The sequence below is a fragment of the Ipomoea nil genome, unplaced genomic scaffold (assembly GCF_001879475.1).
Source record: "Ipomoea nil cultivar Tokyo-kokei standard unplaced genomic scaffold, Asagao_1.1 scaffold2014, whole genome shotgun sequence".
NCBI classification, from domain to species: Eukaryota; Viridiplantae; Streptophyta; class Magnoliopsida; order Solanales; family Convolvulaceae; genus Ipomoea; species Ipomoea nil.
Genome location: NW_017618442.1, coordinates 1,073,011 through 1,088,446, shown reverse-complemented (window position 1 = coordinate 1,088,446; position 15,436 = coordinate 1,073,011).

The following is a 15,436-nucleotide window of genomic DNA, read 5'->3' as shown; positions in this document are numbered from 1 at the left end:
TATTAAAAATTAAAAATACACAAATATGAAATACTCAAATACTTCAATCATCCAAAGATTCAAAGTATCAAACTAGTCTACGAGTGTATATATGTCATATTATATATATGTATGCGCACACGCACGCACATACACACACACACACACACACACACACACACACACGTATATAATAAAAAATAGGCCGAGTCGATCGGGTTAACTCGATCGAAATAGACGAGTTAACTCGACTAACCTAGACGCTAGGCGGCCAAATCGGTCGAGTTAGGCGCTAGGCGGACGCCTAGGCGGGCGCCTAGGGGGAAAATCGCCACGGTCTAGAGGGGCCTAGGCGGGCGCCTAGACCGATTTTTACAACCCTGATTGGGACTCTTAAGTATATATAAATAGGGGCATAGGAGGCACCTAGAACCCACACCACAATAACTTTCACCACACAAGAATTCCCAAGAATTCCCATAGGAGAAATCAAGAAAGAAGAGATCTTAAAGAAAGACCCTTCATAGCCAAGGAATTTAACTAAGGCTAAGAGGTAACCCATGTCTCAACAAAACCTATTTTCCTTGCTATAATCTTCTTCTTTGGCTCCCTCTATATGCTTGTGTCTTGATGAAATGTTCTATGATAATTATGATATGATCTTGATGAATGATGAGATGATTTTATGTGTGATCTTGATGATCATGATGATGATAAGAGGATCTTGATGATTGTGTGATATTCTTGATAAATCTTGATGTTTCTTGATATTAATGATGAACTATGATCTTGATGATTTAAATATGATTAGAGCCCTAGGTTGAATCATGAATTACGTATTGGGATATTCTTGGTATATTTGGGTGGGAATTCACATGTTCGGGTGTTGATTATAAGTCATGATAGGATGTGTTCTATGTGATTCTTGCTTTTGATCTGTTAATTGTCTACGTGGTGTCATCAGTTGCGTTTAAAAGTGTCTAAGCATGGTTTCGGGTTCCATAAAGGATCCCGGGACGTATATTTTGGAAAAGAGTCAGTGGGGGGTAGGTGGGGGTAGGGGGTGTAACACCCCGTGTTACGGCCCATGAACCAATTAACTATTTACCCAGAAACGAAGAAATAAACCTCATTAACTAATTAATAAGAAAGGCCCACCATAGTCCATAGGCCCACATCCCTATAACCAACCCCTTAGTCCTATAGGGAATAGAACTAGCCCTAATTAGAACTCTTAGGTATATAAATAGGGGACATAGGAGGCACCTAGAACCCACACCACAATAATCTCTCACCATACAAGAAGTTCCAAGAATCCCCCTAGGAGAAATCAAGAAAGAAGGAATCTTAAAGAAAGACCCTTCATAGCCAAGGAAATCAATTAAGGCTAAGAGGTAACCCATGTCTCAACAAAACCTATTTTCCTTGCTATAATTATCTTCTTTGGCCTCCTCTCTATACTTGTGTCTTGATGAATCGTTTATGATATTGATGATATGATCTCGATGATTGTGAGATTATTTTATGTGTGATCTTGATGATCTTGATGATGATAAGAGGTTCTTGATGATTATGTGATGTTCTTGATGAATCTTGATGTTTCTAGATGATTAAAAGATGAACCATGATTTTATTGATTTGAATATGATTAGAGCCCTAGGTTAAAATTGGGAATTTTGTATTGTGTTATTCTTGATATAATTGGGTGGGATTTCGCATGTTCGGGTGTTGATTATGTTTAGAAGTCATGATAGGATATGTGTTATATGATTCTTGCTTTTGATCCGTTAATTGTCTACGTAGTGTCACCAATAGCGTTTAAAAGTGTCTAAGTATGGTTTCGGGTTCCACAATGGATCCCGGGACGTTTATTTTGATAAAGAGTCAGTGGGGGGTAGGTGGGGGTAGGGGGACCCGCCACCTACCCGCTGCCCGAGAAGGACGTCGCCGGCAGCGGGCAGACGACTGCCCGCCGGGCACCCGTTGCCCGGAGACTTGTTGCCGGCGGGTGGTCCTCCACCCACCGGCTACCCGCTTGAATTTTCCCACCTTGGGACTTCGGCTTCCCCGTTTGATGTTTCCCCGACCCTCGTGGTGTCCCAACGGACTCCGTTTATCGTGCCTAAGTCTAGTTTGATGTTTCGGGTACCGTTCGTAGGATGAATGAGTCTTATATATCGCATGCTAGTTGAATTGGTACCCCGTTGGCCTAGGTAAAGGAAGTATGAACCCCTTAGGATTATTCCTAGTATGTGAATGACCACGCATAGGTTTCATTATACGTTTTCTCCCCTTTTTCCCAATGTGTTAATGTGGGTTGCATGTGCTTGCTATGAGTTATGTGTGCATGATACCCCAATTTGGTTGCGATCAAATTGGTTATTCCTGAGCTGCGGTCAGAATTACACCCTCGGGCTGCGGTCCACCGTTTGGTTGCGATAAAATGTTTTACATGAGCCGCGGTTCATATTCCTGGCTGCGGTCAGACGATCACTTTTGGGCTGTGGTCCACCGCTTGGTTGCGATCAAACGTCTTACATGAGCTGCGGTTCATATTCCTGGCTACGGTCAGATGATTACTCTTGGGCTACGGTCCACTGTTTGGTTGCGATCAAACATTATGATGAGCTGCGGTTCATCGGTCGGTTGCGATCGACCCCTTCGTATTGCGATACGAGGCAGGGCGCTGCGGGGCCGTGTCAGAGCTATATGCGCTGACCCTCATGTATGGGCATGCGATTGGTCCTGTGGCGCCACCAAAGTATGCTTCTGTGATGAGATGAGAATTGAATGATGACGTGAATAAGATGAAGTGAATTTGTGACCATAGGATATATGCTAGTATCTTTATAGGCTTGGTTATAACTATTGAATGTGCTTATCCCTATCTGTCGAGTCTATTCCTGGTTTTAAAACTAGTGTCTCTTAAGTATATATCTTCCTGCTTCAAAATGATTTTCATATATCTATATATATCTATCTATAATGTATTTCAACGCGTTGGAGTGGGTTACCAGCATCTCTCGCTGAACAGATATATTTGGCTTTCAGGCACAGATGAGTAGACACTGGAGCGCGCTAGAGATTTGAAGCGTAGAGTAGATAGTTTTCCCTCTCGGCCTGCGTGCCATACTTATGTATTGACGTTATCGAGGATATTAGTTAGTTGGCCTGTGCACCTGAGTTCTCTAGTTCAGGTGTGGCATAGCACCCCATACTCTTATGTTATGTTTTGGGATTTAATGAGAATTTTACCTTTATTATATATGTCTCAAAAGTTTTAAAAATTTCGGGGTGTTACAGGGGGACCCGCCACCTACCCGCTGCCCGAAGTAACGCCACCGGCAGCGGGCAGACGTCTGCTCGCCGGGCACTCGCTGCCCGGAGGACTATCGCCGGCGGGTGATCCTCCACCCGCCGGCCACCCGCTGGAATTTGCCCACTTTGGGACTTTGGTTTCCCCGTTTGATGTTCCCCAACCCCCGTGGTGTCCCAACAGACTCCGTTTGTCGTGCATGAGTCTAGTTGATGTTTCGGGTACCGTTCGTAGGATAAAAGAGTCTCGTTTATTGCATGCTAGTTGAATCGGTAACACGTTGGACTAGGAGGAAGACGTATGAACCCCTTAGGACTATTCTTAGTATGTGGATAATCACGCATAAGTTTATTTATACGCTTTCCCCTTCCCAATGTGCTATTATTGTTACTATATGTTATGTGAGCATGATACACCAATTTGGTTGCGATCAAATTGGTTATACACGAGCTGCGGTTCGTTATCTTGGCTGCAGTCAAGCTGGTTACTCATGAGCTGTGGTTCATTCTCCTGGCTGCGGTCAGTGACTCACTTCTTGGGCTGCGGTCCACGTGGGCCTCGTGTGCTATGGTCCACCGACTGGACGCGCCAAGCGATGTGTAGGGCCACTAGCCCGAGGAAAGCTATAGTCCACCGAATGAGTGATCAGGCGGTGTGTAGGGCTATGGTCGGCTGCGATCCACCGAGTGTATGTGCCAGCGGTGTGTAGGGTCGTAGTCCCCGAAGATCATTGCCCACCGAATGAGTCCCTCAGGCGGTGTGTAGGGCTTTGATAAGCTACGACCCACCGACTGAGCTCGTCAAGCGGTGTGTAGGGTCGCAGTCCCCAAAAGAGGATCACAGTCCACCGACTGAGCGCGTCAGCCGTGTGTAGGGCTATGATCCGCCATTGAACTATCGATGGTCTATACAGTTGGCTGCGGTTAACTCCTTCATGTTGCGGTATGAGGTAGGGTGCTGCGGGGCTGTGTTAGTACTATACGCACTAACCCTCATGCTCGGGGCATGCGATTGGTCCCGTGGCGCCACCAAAGTGTGCTTGTGTGACAAGGATGTTGATTGAATGATGATGTGAATGATTTGAAAGTGAACTGTGACCTTAGATACATGTTCTTTATGATATTGTCTCTATATAACTGATTGTCATTGATTAATGTGCTTATCCCTACCTGTTGAGTCTATTCCTGGTTTTAAAACTAGAGTCTCCTAAGTATATATCTTCCTGCTTCAAAATGGTTTTCGTATATATATATATATATATATACCTATACTGTATTTCAACGCGTTGGAGTGGGTTACCAGCATCATTCGCTGAACAGATATATTTGGCTTTCAGGCACAGATGAGTAGACCCCGGAGCGCGCTAGAGAACCGAAGCATAGATTAGTTAGTTTTCCTTTCGGCCTGCGTGCCATGATGATGTATTGCCATTGCTTTAAGGATACTTAGTTAGTACAGCCTGTGCATCTGAGTTCTCCAGCTCAGATGTGGCATAACACCCCGTACATTTATGTTTAGTAATACTTTGTTTTGGGATTTAATGAGAAATTACCTTTCTTATATAAGTTTTAAAAAGTTCGAAAATCTGGGGTGTTACGCTCACACTTTGGGATTATGGCTTCCCCGTTTGATGTTCCCCGACCCTCGTGGTGTCCCGATGGACTCCGTTTATCGTGCCTAAAGTCTAGTTTGATGTTTCGGGTATCGTTCATAGGATAAAAGAGTCTTGTTCATTGCATGCTAGTTGAATTGGTACCCCGTTGACCTAGGTGAAAGTTGCATGAACCCTTAAGATATTTCTTAGTACATGGATGACCACACATAAGTTTCCCTATGCGTTTTCACCCCTTTTCCCAATATGTTAATGTGAATTGCATGTGCTTGCTATGTGATATATGTGCATGACTCTTGGCTGCGGTCAAATTGGTTATACATGAGCTGTGGTTCATAATCCTGGCTGTGGTCAATGACACATTTCTAGGGCTGCGGTCCACCTCATGAGCCTCGTGTGCTGTGGTCCACCGATTGAACGCGTCAGCAGTGTGTAGGGCTACAAGCCACGAGGAAGGCCATAGTCCACCGACTGAGTTCGTCAGTGGTGTGTAGGGCTATGGTCGGCTGCGATCCACCGAGTGAGCGTGCCAGCGGTGTGTAGGGTCGTAGTACCCATAAAGAAGGTCATAGTCCACCGGCTGAGCCATCAGCGGTGTGTAGGGCTATGATCGACTACGACCCACCGACTGAGCTCGTCAAGCGGTGTGTAGGGTCACAGTCCCCAAAAGAGGATCACAGTCCACCGACTTAACGCGTCAACGGTGTATAGGGCTGTGGTCCACCGTTGAATCCATCGACGGTCTATACAATTGGCTGCGGTCAATTCCTTCATGTTGCGGTATGAGGTAGGGTGCTACGGGGCCGTGTTAGCGCTATATGCGCTAACCCTCATGTATGGACATGCTATTGGTCCCGTGGCGCCACTAAAGTATGATTGTGTGACAAAGATATTGTTTGCATGATGATGTGAATGACATGAAAGTAAACTATGACCTTAGATACATATATATATGATGTTGTCTCTATCTGATTGATTATCATTGTTGAATGTGCTTATCCCTATCTGTCGAGTCTAATCCTGGTTTTAAAGCTAGAGTCTCCTAAGTATATATCTTCCTGCTTCAAAATGGTTTTCCTATATCTATGTATATATATATATATATATATATATATATATATATATATATATATATATTTACCTATATGGTATTTTAACGCGTTAGAGTGGGTTACCAGCATCATTCGCTGAACAGATATATTTGGCTTTCAGTTACAGATGATTAGCTTCCGGAGCGCGCTAGAAGAACTCGGATTAGATACTTAGTCTTTCTTTTCGGCCTGCGTACCTTGATGATGTAATGACAGTATTTGAGGATAGATAGTTAGAACAGCCTGTGCATCTGAGTTCTCCAGCTCAGATGTGGCATAACACCCCGACTCTATGTTTAGAATGCTTCATTTGATATTTACTTAATAGAATTGCTTTTGTATTATAAGATCAAAAAGTTTTAAAATTTTCGGGGTGTTACATTAACCATTTCATATTTTACTTTAAATAGTTTTATTTTTCGCTCTCACTAAATGAATTTTCTGGACTCGCTCAATTGACAATAGTAAAATGCCTCGTGCAATTTATCAAACACTTAATTTAATTTTGACTGATAATCCATTATTATTTATATATATATTAGATTTTTTAGCTTAAACTAAACTAATTTTAAACATCTAGAATTCTTGTCTAAAAGTGCATAGCCTCCCAAACAGTCCGTACCATTGACTCTACACACAAGGGACCTATCTCTGCATTTACGCCAACTTCGGGAGCTCAATATCCAACAATAACCATTGTTGCAAAAGTCACGCCTAGGCGACCGACTCGGTTGCGGCGGACTAGGCAACGGCCGATGATTAGCTATTGTTCTTTTTAAAAAAGTGTCATTTCTCTCAAAATGATGTCACTTTGAGCAAAAAAATCCTAAATCTTTCAAATAGGTCGTAAACCGAAAAAATGTAAAAAAAAAATTCAAAATCATCTACTTTAATATTGATACTTTGTGAATTGTGACTTTGTGGAACTGTATTTTGTTCTTTAGATCTTTATACAATTTACAATTCTTTTTATTTTTTAAAATTAATATGTAAATATTTTAGTATTAAAAAAATTATAATTATCAAATCTTTAAAAAAGTTTTAACAAAATTGAACAAATTAATTAATTTTAAAAAAAAAAAAAAACAACTAGGGAAAATGACACTTTTCCCCCCTGAGTTATATGCTTATAGCACTTTGTCCTCCTGAGTTACATCCACATTTGCCCCCTCAATTATTATAAAAATGGCGATTTTCCCCCCTGATATATTAAATGTACATTTGTACCCTTAAAATAAATATTTTATTTATTTATCTTCTTCAACAAATTATTGCTTATACGTATGTGATATGGTTAATTCCCGTGTATGTATTGTAGTATATATTGTATGTATGTTGGATCAAGAGTTGTATGTATGTTGGATCCAGAGTGTATGTAGACAAGAGGAAATAGCTCAAATACCCTTTCTTCATAATTGTGTTCTTCCCTATTTCTAGAGAGAGTTGAGAGTGATTGTGTGTAGAGAGAGAGGGTAGTGGAGGAGAGAGAGGGACGAACCCCTAAAATGAAGGGTTTAATGCCCTTATATAGGTCAAACCAAGTCGGGTTTGACCTTTGACCCGTTGGCCTTGACCCGAACCGTTTGACCCGGCCCAAATAGGAGCACGGAGCGTACGGGGAGCCTGAACCCGGAGTATATTCCCCATCAGTAGGGATCATCACGGTTCGGTTCAAACTGAACCGGACACTATAGCAAACAAATCAATATTTTTTTGTTATGATTCAGAACCAGAACTCAATATTTGAGTTTTCTTTTATTAAAATCGTGAACTGAAAAAGATGGATCCTAAACCGTGAACCGGAAGTTCAAATCGGAACAACTACTAGCATTAACTTAAAATTAGAATTATAATATTTGCAAATAGTGTTGGTAGGGAATATCCCGACCAACATAATTTTACCCCGGTTGGTGTGCCTTTGTTTTTGTCTTCTTGTTTTTGCAGGTAACAGGTCGGGCTTCTTGTGAAGAACCCGGTCGGGGTCCGACCGGGAGTTGCCCGAGCGGGAGTGTCAACCACCGAGTGGTAGCCCTTTGGCGAGAGGGCTGACAAGAGACACGTGGCGGCTCCACGCGTTGACAGGCAGGGCACCCGGGACGGCGACACGTGGTGGCTACGTGGGAAGCATGCCGAACGGCCGGATTTGTGTCTCCGGCGCCGCGGCTATAAATACCCGCGATAGCTACAGTGTGAGGGACCTTTTGGACGATCGATAGGTTGTTGTTAGAGAATCCCGACCGCAGCCAGTCGGTACTCAGAGCAACTAAGTAGATTGTACTTAGGGCCTTCATCGTGATCAATAAAAGACATTTACTTGCTTTAATTGGTCTCGTGTTTACTTAATTACTGCGTACGTGGCAATTAGCAGTATCATTTTGGCGCCCTCTGTGGGGACCCGTGCGAGAAAGCAAACGTCTTGACGAGCACCCGGTCTCTCATTAACAATGTATCCGTGGGCACAGAACCTCTTTGCCGATGACCAGGCGGATGCGGCGAGTTCATCCGACCACCAGGCAACACAGCAACAAGGTCAGACGATGGACCTCAACCTCAATCTCTCACCACCACATTCATCCAACACATACCCGGCCGCCCAACAGCCGGTAAACTACATCCAGCCGGGGTACCCAACACCCGGTCAGCAATATCCACAGCAGCCGATGATGTATCCCGGCCAATATCCATACCCGGTCCCACCTCAATCGTACGGGTATTGGTCAGGCCAACCGATGTATTACACGCCCCCGGTTGGCTATCCACCTTACACGCCTGCATACACGGCTCCAGCCGCCGCCCCTCCAGTTTACCCGGCCGCACAAACAGAGCCGCAGCATCAGCCCGCTTCCCGGGCTCGACGCTCGGCTTGTTCGCGGTTGGGGTCGGGGGGTGCTGATGCGATAGAGGCACCACGACAGGCCCAGCAAGCAGCGGAGGTTCCTACCCGAGCGGAGGACCCCGAAGAAGTTGCCCGAGCGGTAGCTTTTGATCGTCTTCAATCGGCGTTGCGACAACGTTTGGGGCCCCAAGACCCGAACCGGCAGCCGGAAGATGTACATATGCAGGAAGCCAGCCAGGAGGCTTCATCCGGGCATAGCGGGTCGAGATCTCATCGACGACGACGCGCTCGGGACGCAGCCTAAGCTGCCCAAGTCGCCGAGCTCAACGAGACCCGAGGATTGCTCTATAACCTCCAGGCGGAGTTTGCGCAATTCAGAAACGCGGCACCCTGCAACACCCCCAGTCGATCAATCGACCTTGCTTAGGACGCCTTTCACGGCCGAGGTAATGGCTCAGCCCTACCCGCGTGATTTGAAGGTTTTCGGGGAGAAAAGTTATGATGGCCGTACGGACCCTGAGGTCCATGTGAATGATTTCTACGGCAACATGATGCTGAAGGGCGTATCAGACGCTGTGATGTGTAGGGCTTTTTATTCCACGCTTACCGGTCGGGCGGCGGAATGGTTCCGAACTTTGCAGCCGGGGTCGATTGCAAATTTTGACGCCTTGGCGATCAAGTTCGTACGGAAATTCATCACCTCCAAGGTGGTGAGGAAGTCCTACATGTATTTGGAGAAGGCCAAGCAGCTTGAAGGGGAGAGCTTAACCGATTTCTTAGTCAAGTGGAAGGCGGCGGTCGGGGAAGTCGAGCCCATGGATGATGCGACCGCCACTCACATGCTTCACATCTCCCTCCGGGCGGGTTATTTGTATCAGGATTTCATTCTACACCCCCCGGCCACTTATGAGGAGGCCCTTCGAAGGGTCACAGACTATGCCAACGCCGGCGAGGCGAATGCCGTAAAGCGCTCGCAGGAGGTCGGGTCTTCGTCCCGTAAACCGGCCAGCCGGGCGGAACACCGATCGGGTGATGATCATCCCCGATCCCGCACCAGGCCTGGTGAGTTTACGGCCTTGAACCGATCCGCAGCGGAGGCCATGCAGTACGCTCAGTCCTGCAATCTCATTAAACTCCCCCATCCCGATCGAGACGGCCCCGACAAGAGTAAGCACTGCGCTTACCATCGATGTGCCGGGCATGACACTGAGGAGTGTACTCACTTGCGCCAACTGTTGGAGGATTTGCTCAATCTTGGGAAGTTGGACAAGTGTGTGGGGAAGAGAGAAGACACCAAGAGGAATACCGATCGGAGAGATCACCGGCGTTCCCATCACCGATCTGATCGTTCCGATCGTGATGGACGCTCCGATCGGTCAGGTCAGGACCTAAGAGACGATCGAAGGGACGATCGTCATGATGACCGACGGGACCCTGACCCTCCGTCTAGCAGCCGACCAGCAGGAAAGCTGACCATCCACGTCATTTTTGGTGGATTGGATGACGCTTCCCGACCAAGGAGTAATTGCCCGGTCGCCATAGTGGATTCCCGGGAGACCGGGAAGAGGCAAAAGATGGAGCCCATAACCTTCACCCTCGAAGATCAACCCAGCAGCGGTGACCATGGCATGGAGGCGCTCATGGTCACGATTGATGTGAAAGGGACGGACGTCCAGAGGGTTATGGTGGACACTGGTAGCAGTGTGAACGTCCTTTACTTGGACGTGTTTGAGAAACTTGGACTCGACAGGAAGGAGCTGACTCCGGTCGGTGTACCACTGTCTGGATTTACTGGGGCTCTTATTTACCCCGAAGGAAAAATAACACTCCCGGTCGAGATCGGCACATCTCCGAAGTCGATCAAGACGGAGTTAGAGTTCGTTGTGGTCAACCTCCATTGCGTCACAACATTATCTTGGGCCGACGCGCAATCATGAAGATCGGTGGGATAATTTCGATGCCTCACCTTTGCATGAAATTCCCCACCCCAAATGGGGTCGGTGTTGTCCGTGGCGATGTCCAATCCGCCCGGAAGTGTTACACCCGAGCGGTTAACAGACGTGACTCCGGTGAGTCTTCCCGGGTGAACACTATAGCCAAGGAAGAGGTTAAAGATTGGAATGAACAACCCGAGCCTTCCGAGGAGATAGAGGAAGTTCCCCTGTCTGAGGACCGACCGGACAGGAAGATTAAAATTAGCCGGGCCCTCACCCCCGAGCTCCGAACAAAAATCCTGGCCATACTCCGGGAGTATGCCGATATCTTTGCATGGGGGCCCGAAGACATGCCCGGGATCGATCGATCGGTAATTTTTCACAAGCTAGCCGTCAATCCCGCAGTAAAGCCGGTTGTGCAGAAGACCCGGCACCATTCTTCCGATCGCCGCGAGTTTGTCAGAGAAGAAGTCAAGAAGATGGCGGCGATCGAGCACATCCGACCGGTGATCTATCCCGAGTGGGTGGCCAATATTGTCCTTGTTCCGAAGCCCCCAGCTTGGAGGATGTGCATTGACTTCACCGACCTCAACAAGGCCTGTCCGCTCGACCCGTATCCTTTACCGAGTATCCATCAGATGGTCGACGAGACGGCTAGGGCCGAGTTGATGAGCTTCATGGATGCATTCAAAGGATATCATCAAATAATGATGCACCATGAAGATGAGAGCAAGACAGCCATCGTGACCCCGGACGGGCTTATTGCTACCGAGTGATGCCGTTCGGCCTCCGTAACGCGGGAGCGACTTACCAGAGGATGGTCAATATGCTCTTCGCCGATTTGCTAGGTCAAACGATGGAGGCTTACATAGATGATATGTTGGTCAAGAGTCGGGACCGATCCGACCACACTCGGGACCTCCAGGAGTGCTTCCAGATCATGAGGAAGTACCAGTTGCGGCTGAACCCGACCAAGTGCACATTTGCGGTTCAGACCGGGAAGTTCCTCGGCTACATGATGACCAAGAGGGGAATCGAGCCCAACCCGGCCAAAGTGAAAGCGATTTTGGACATGCAACCACCTTCTACCGTTCGGGAGATCCAGCAATTGACCAGTCGGTTGGCAGCTCTCAGTCGGTTCCTCTCTAAGTTAGCCGAGCACGCTTTACCTTTCTTCAAAGTATTGCATAAAGTGAATGGATTCGTTTGGGACGAAGAATGCCGAGCAGCTTTTGATGAGCTAAAGGAGTACCTCATGTCACCAATCGTGCTCTCAAAGCCCGAGCTCGGGGAAGAGCTAGACGTGTACCTCGCCGTCTCCGATCGTGCAGTAAGCGCAGTATTGTGCCGAACCGATCCAGAAGGGGTCCAGCGACCGGTGTACTATGTAAGCCACGCGCTACATGGTCCCGAGCTCCGGTACTCCCGGTTAGAGAAGGTCGTCTACGCCTTATATATTGCCGCGAAGAAGTTGGCTCCCTATTTCCAAGGTCGAGCAATTCGCGTGTTGACCGATCAGCCGATCGGGCCAGTCCTCCGAACTGTTTCATCATCCGGTCGCCTAGTCAAGTGGGCGTTAATGCTGACCCAGTACGCGATCGAATACCGACCGAGACCAGCCATCAAAGGTCAAGCCCTTGCTGATTTCTTGGTCAAGTGCACCGCCCGGGATACCCGATCCCCCGAGGTTGCGGATCCCGAGGCTGAGTATTGGTCGTTGGCTACTGATGGGTCAAGTAGCAAGAAGGGAGCAGGAGGGGGAGTGGTGGTCACGAGCCCGGAGGGATTCAAAGTGTACTTCGCCCTCATGTATCAATTCCATCCGACCAACAATGAAGCCGAGTACGAAGCCTTCATTAATGGCTTACAGTGTGCTCGGGACTTGGGGGCTGAATACATTCGAGCTCAAACAGACTCCGCGCTCGTGGTCGGGCAGGTTCTTGGAGATTATGAAGTCAATGGAGAGCGTCTACAACTATACCGAGACCTGGCCATGGAGAAGCTTGCTCAGTTCCGGGGGTATACCGTCCGGCACATACCCCGATTGGATAATGCCGATGCGAACATCTTGTCCAAATTGGCTCAAGACGCCCCGGAACACATGTCAAAGATAGCCCGGATTCTGGTGATCCCGAGACACAGCATCCACCGCCTGCCGGTCAATCCAATCCAACCGGTAGAGGACTATTGGATCACCGATCTGAAGGAGTTCCTCGAGCACGGTCGGCTCCCAGACGACCCCCAGCGTGCTTGGAAGGCCAAGCTTAGAGCCCCGAGGTTCCAAGTCTTGGACGGTCGTCTTTACAGGCGATCGTATGGAGGCCCTCTTATGCGTTGCTTGACCGCATTTGAGGCCGATTTGGTCATGAAGGAATTGCATTCGGGCATATGTTCTTCACACCAAGGAGGCCGATCGCTAGCCCGTCGTATCATGCTGATCGGGTACTATTGGCCGTCCCTCCAGCTAGACTGTGAAAAGTTAGCTCGGGAATGTGAGACGTGCCAACTATTTGCCCGGATGCCTGGACGACCGGCAACCTTCTATCAGCCCGTCACGACTGCAATTCCCTTTGCTAGGTGGGAGGTAGACATTTTGGGTCCCTTCCCTCAACTCTCCGGTCGGAGAAAGTTCGTGATTGTCGTCATCGACTATTTTTCCAAGTGGATTGAAGCCGAGCCGTTAGCCACGATCACATCTCAGCAGTGTGCTCAGTTCCTTTGGCGCAATGTGATTTCCCGCTTTGGCGTGCCTGTACATCTCATCAGCGACAACGGCCGCCAATTCGTAAGCCAGTATTTCCAAAATTTCTTGGCCACAATCGGGACGACCCACGTCCGGTCGTCGGTGGCTTACCCGCAGGGAAATGGACAAGTGGAGAATGCCAACCGGACGATTTTGGAAGGTCTGAAGAAGAAGCTACACTCGGCTGGTCGTAGTTGGGTTGATGAGTTGCCATACGTGTTGTGGACTTATCGGACGACCCCGAGGGAGGCTACTTTGGAGACCTCTTTCGCCTTGGTTTATGGAGCAGAAGCCCGACTCCCGATCGAGGCTTGGATCCCGACTGATCGAGAAAGAACTTACAACGCGGAGGAGAACGAACATGCAATGGTCGTGGATCTTGATGGGGTCGAAGAGAAGAGAGAGCTAGCCGCTCGGCTTATGGCCGAATATCAGAAGCGAGTCAAAAGTTCAAAGGATGTCCGGGTTAACCCTCGTTATTTTCAGGTGGGAGATTACGTTTTACGACGAAGGGAGGCCAGTCAACCTTTGGAAGGAGGAAAGCTAGCTCAAAATTGGGAGGGGCCATACGTCATCAGCGCGGTAGTACGACCGGGGACATACCGACTGGAGACGACAACCGGTCGGGTAATCGAGGGGACTTGGAATTCCGAGCACCTCGTCATGTTTAGGCATTAGCCTATTTTTTGTAATTTTTGGACGAAGTGGGGGCTTGACCTGCGAGTCAGTCCCGATCGTCTTTTGTAAATTAAATTCATTATTGTAAATATTTATTCAACCGCCTGCGAGCGGGAAGGTTCAATGTATATACGATCGGTGATTGCTCGACCGTTTGCATACGGCGACCCGGTCGGTTATTTTCTTTACCTTCATTGCACGCAGATCAATTCATCGTCTCAAGTTACATCGACCGGGCGAGTTTATCGACCGGTCAAACGCGCTCCACTTCAGCGGACATTTGGGTCACGCCACCGATCGGGAAAGCCAGAGTACCCAACATAATTCCCCGATCCGTCCAACTTCTTTCCACTATCGCACCCACTCGTGCCTCGAGGGCACAATAGTGTGGGTGCTGGGATGAAGTATTGTAGGCCCGTCGCTCGGGAAAACCCCGACCGTGGAGGCTTACCCATTTTCAAAATTTCGACAAGGCCAAGAGATCGGGTAAACTTGATCGGGCAGGCCAGTTGATGTCGAAACTACGGATGCACGACCGGGCCTTAAGGCCACAAGGTCGGTTGTCGAACAAGTCGAGTAACGCATGACCGGGCTAGAAAGCCATAAGGTCAAGCATTAAGGGTCGGCGCATGCATAACTAGAAATAGAAGTGCGAATAAGAAGGGAAAAAGAAACGAACGACACAAGTTTGACGAGAAATGAATTTCATTGATTCAAGAAAATGCCCGGTACAAACTCGGGACTGGGCTCCCGACCATTGTTACTTTACAAAAAAAAAAAAAAAGTAAAAAGTAGAACCTACTTCTACTTTTTCGTTTCCTTGGCCTCGCCCTTCTTGGAAGCCTCCGCCTCGCTCGGGGTGGCCGTCGTCGACGCGCTCGGGTCGGCCGCCTTGTCCTTTGGGGCGAAAGGAGAGAGACCGGGGTCAGCAAGGTCGGGAGGAAGGGCAGATAACACCAGCTGCAGGTCGTCTCCTTCAAGAGCTTGCCCCAGTCGTTTCTGGGCCCTCTCGAGCATTTTCCTCTGCCCGGCTTTGAAGGCCCACCGACCGAAGGATAGGATCAGGTCCTCCCCGATCTTCGTCCGCCGGGCCGCCGTGAGGAATGCCGAGCCCGTTTCGTTGTCCTTGAAAGCTGACTGAGCTAACTCGTCCGGGTTCTCCAACCGGGCCTTCAGCTCCTTAGCTTCCCCGATTGCCCGTTGGGCGACCTTCTCGGCCAGGACCCGGTCTTCCTCGCTCTTCTTGA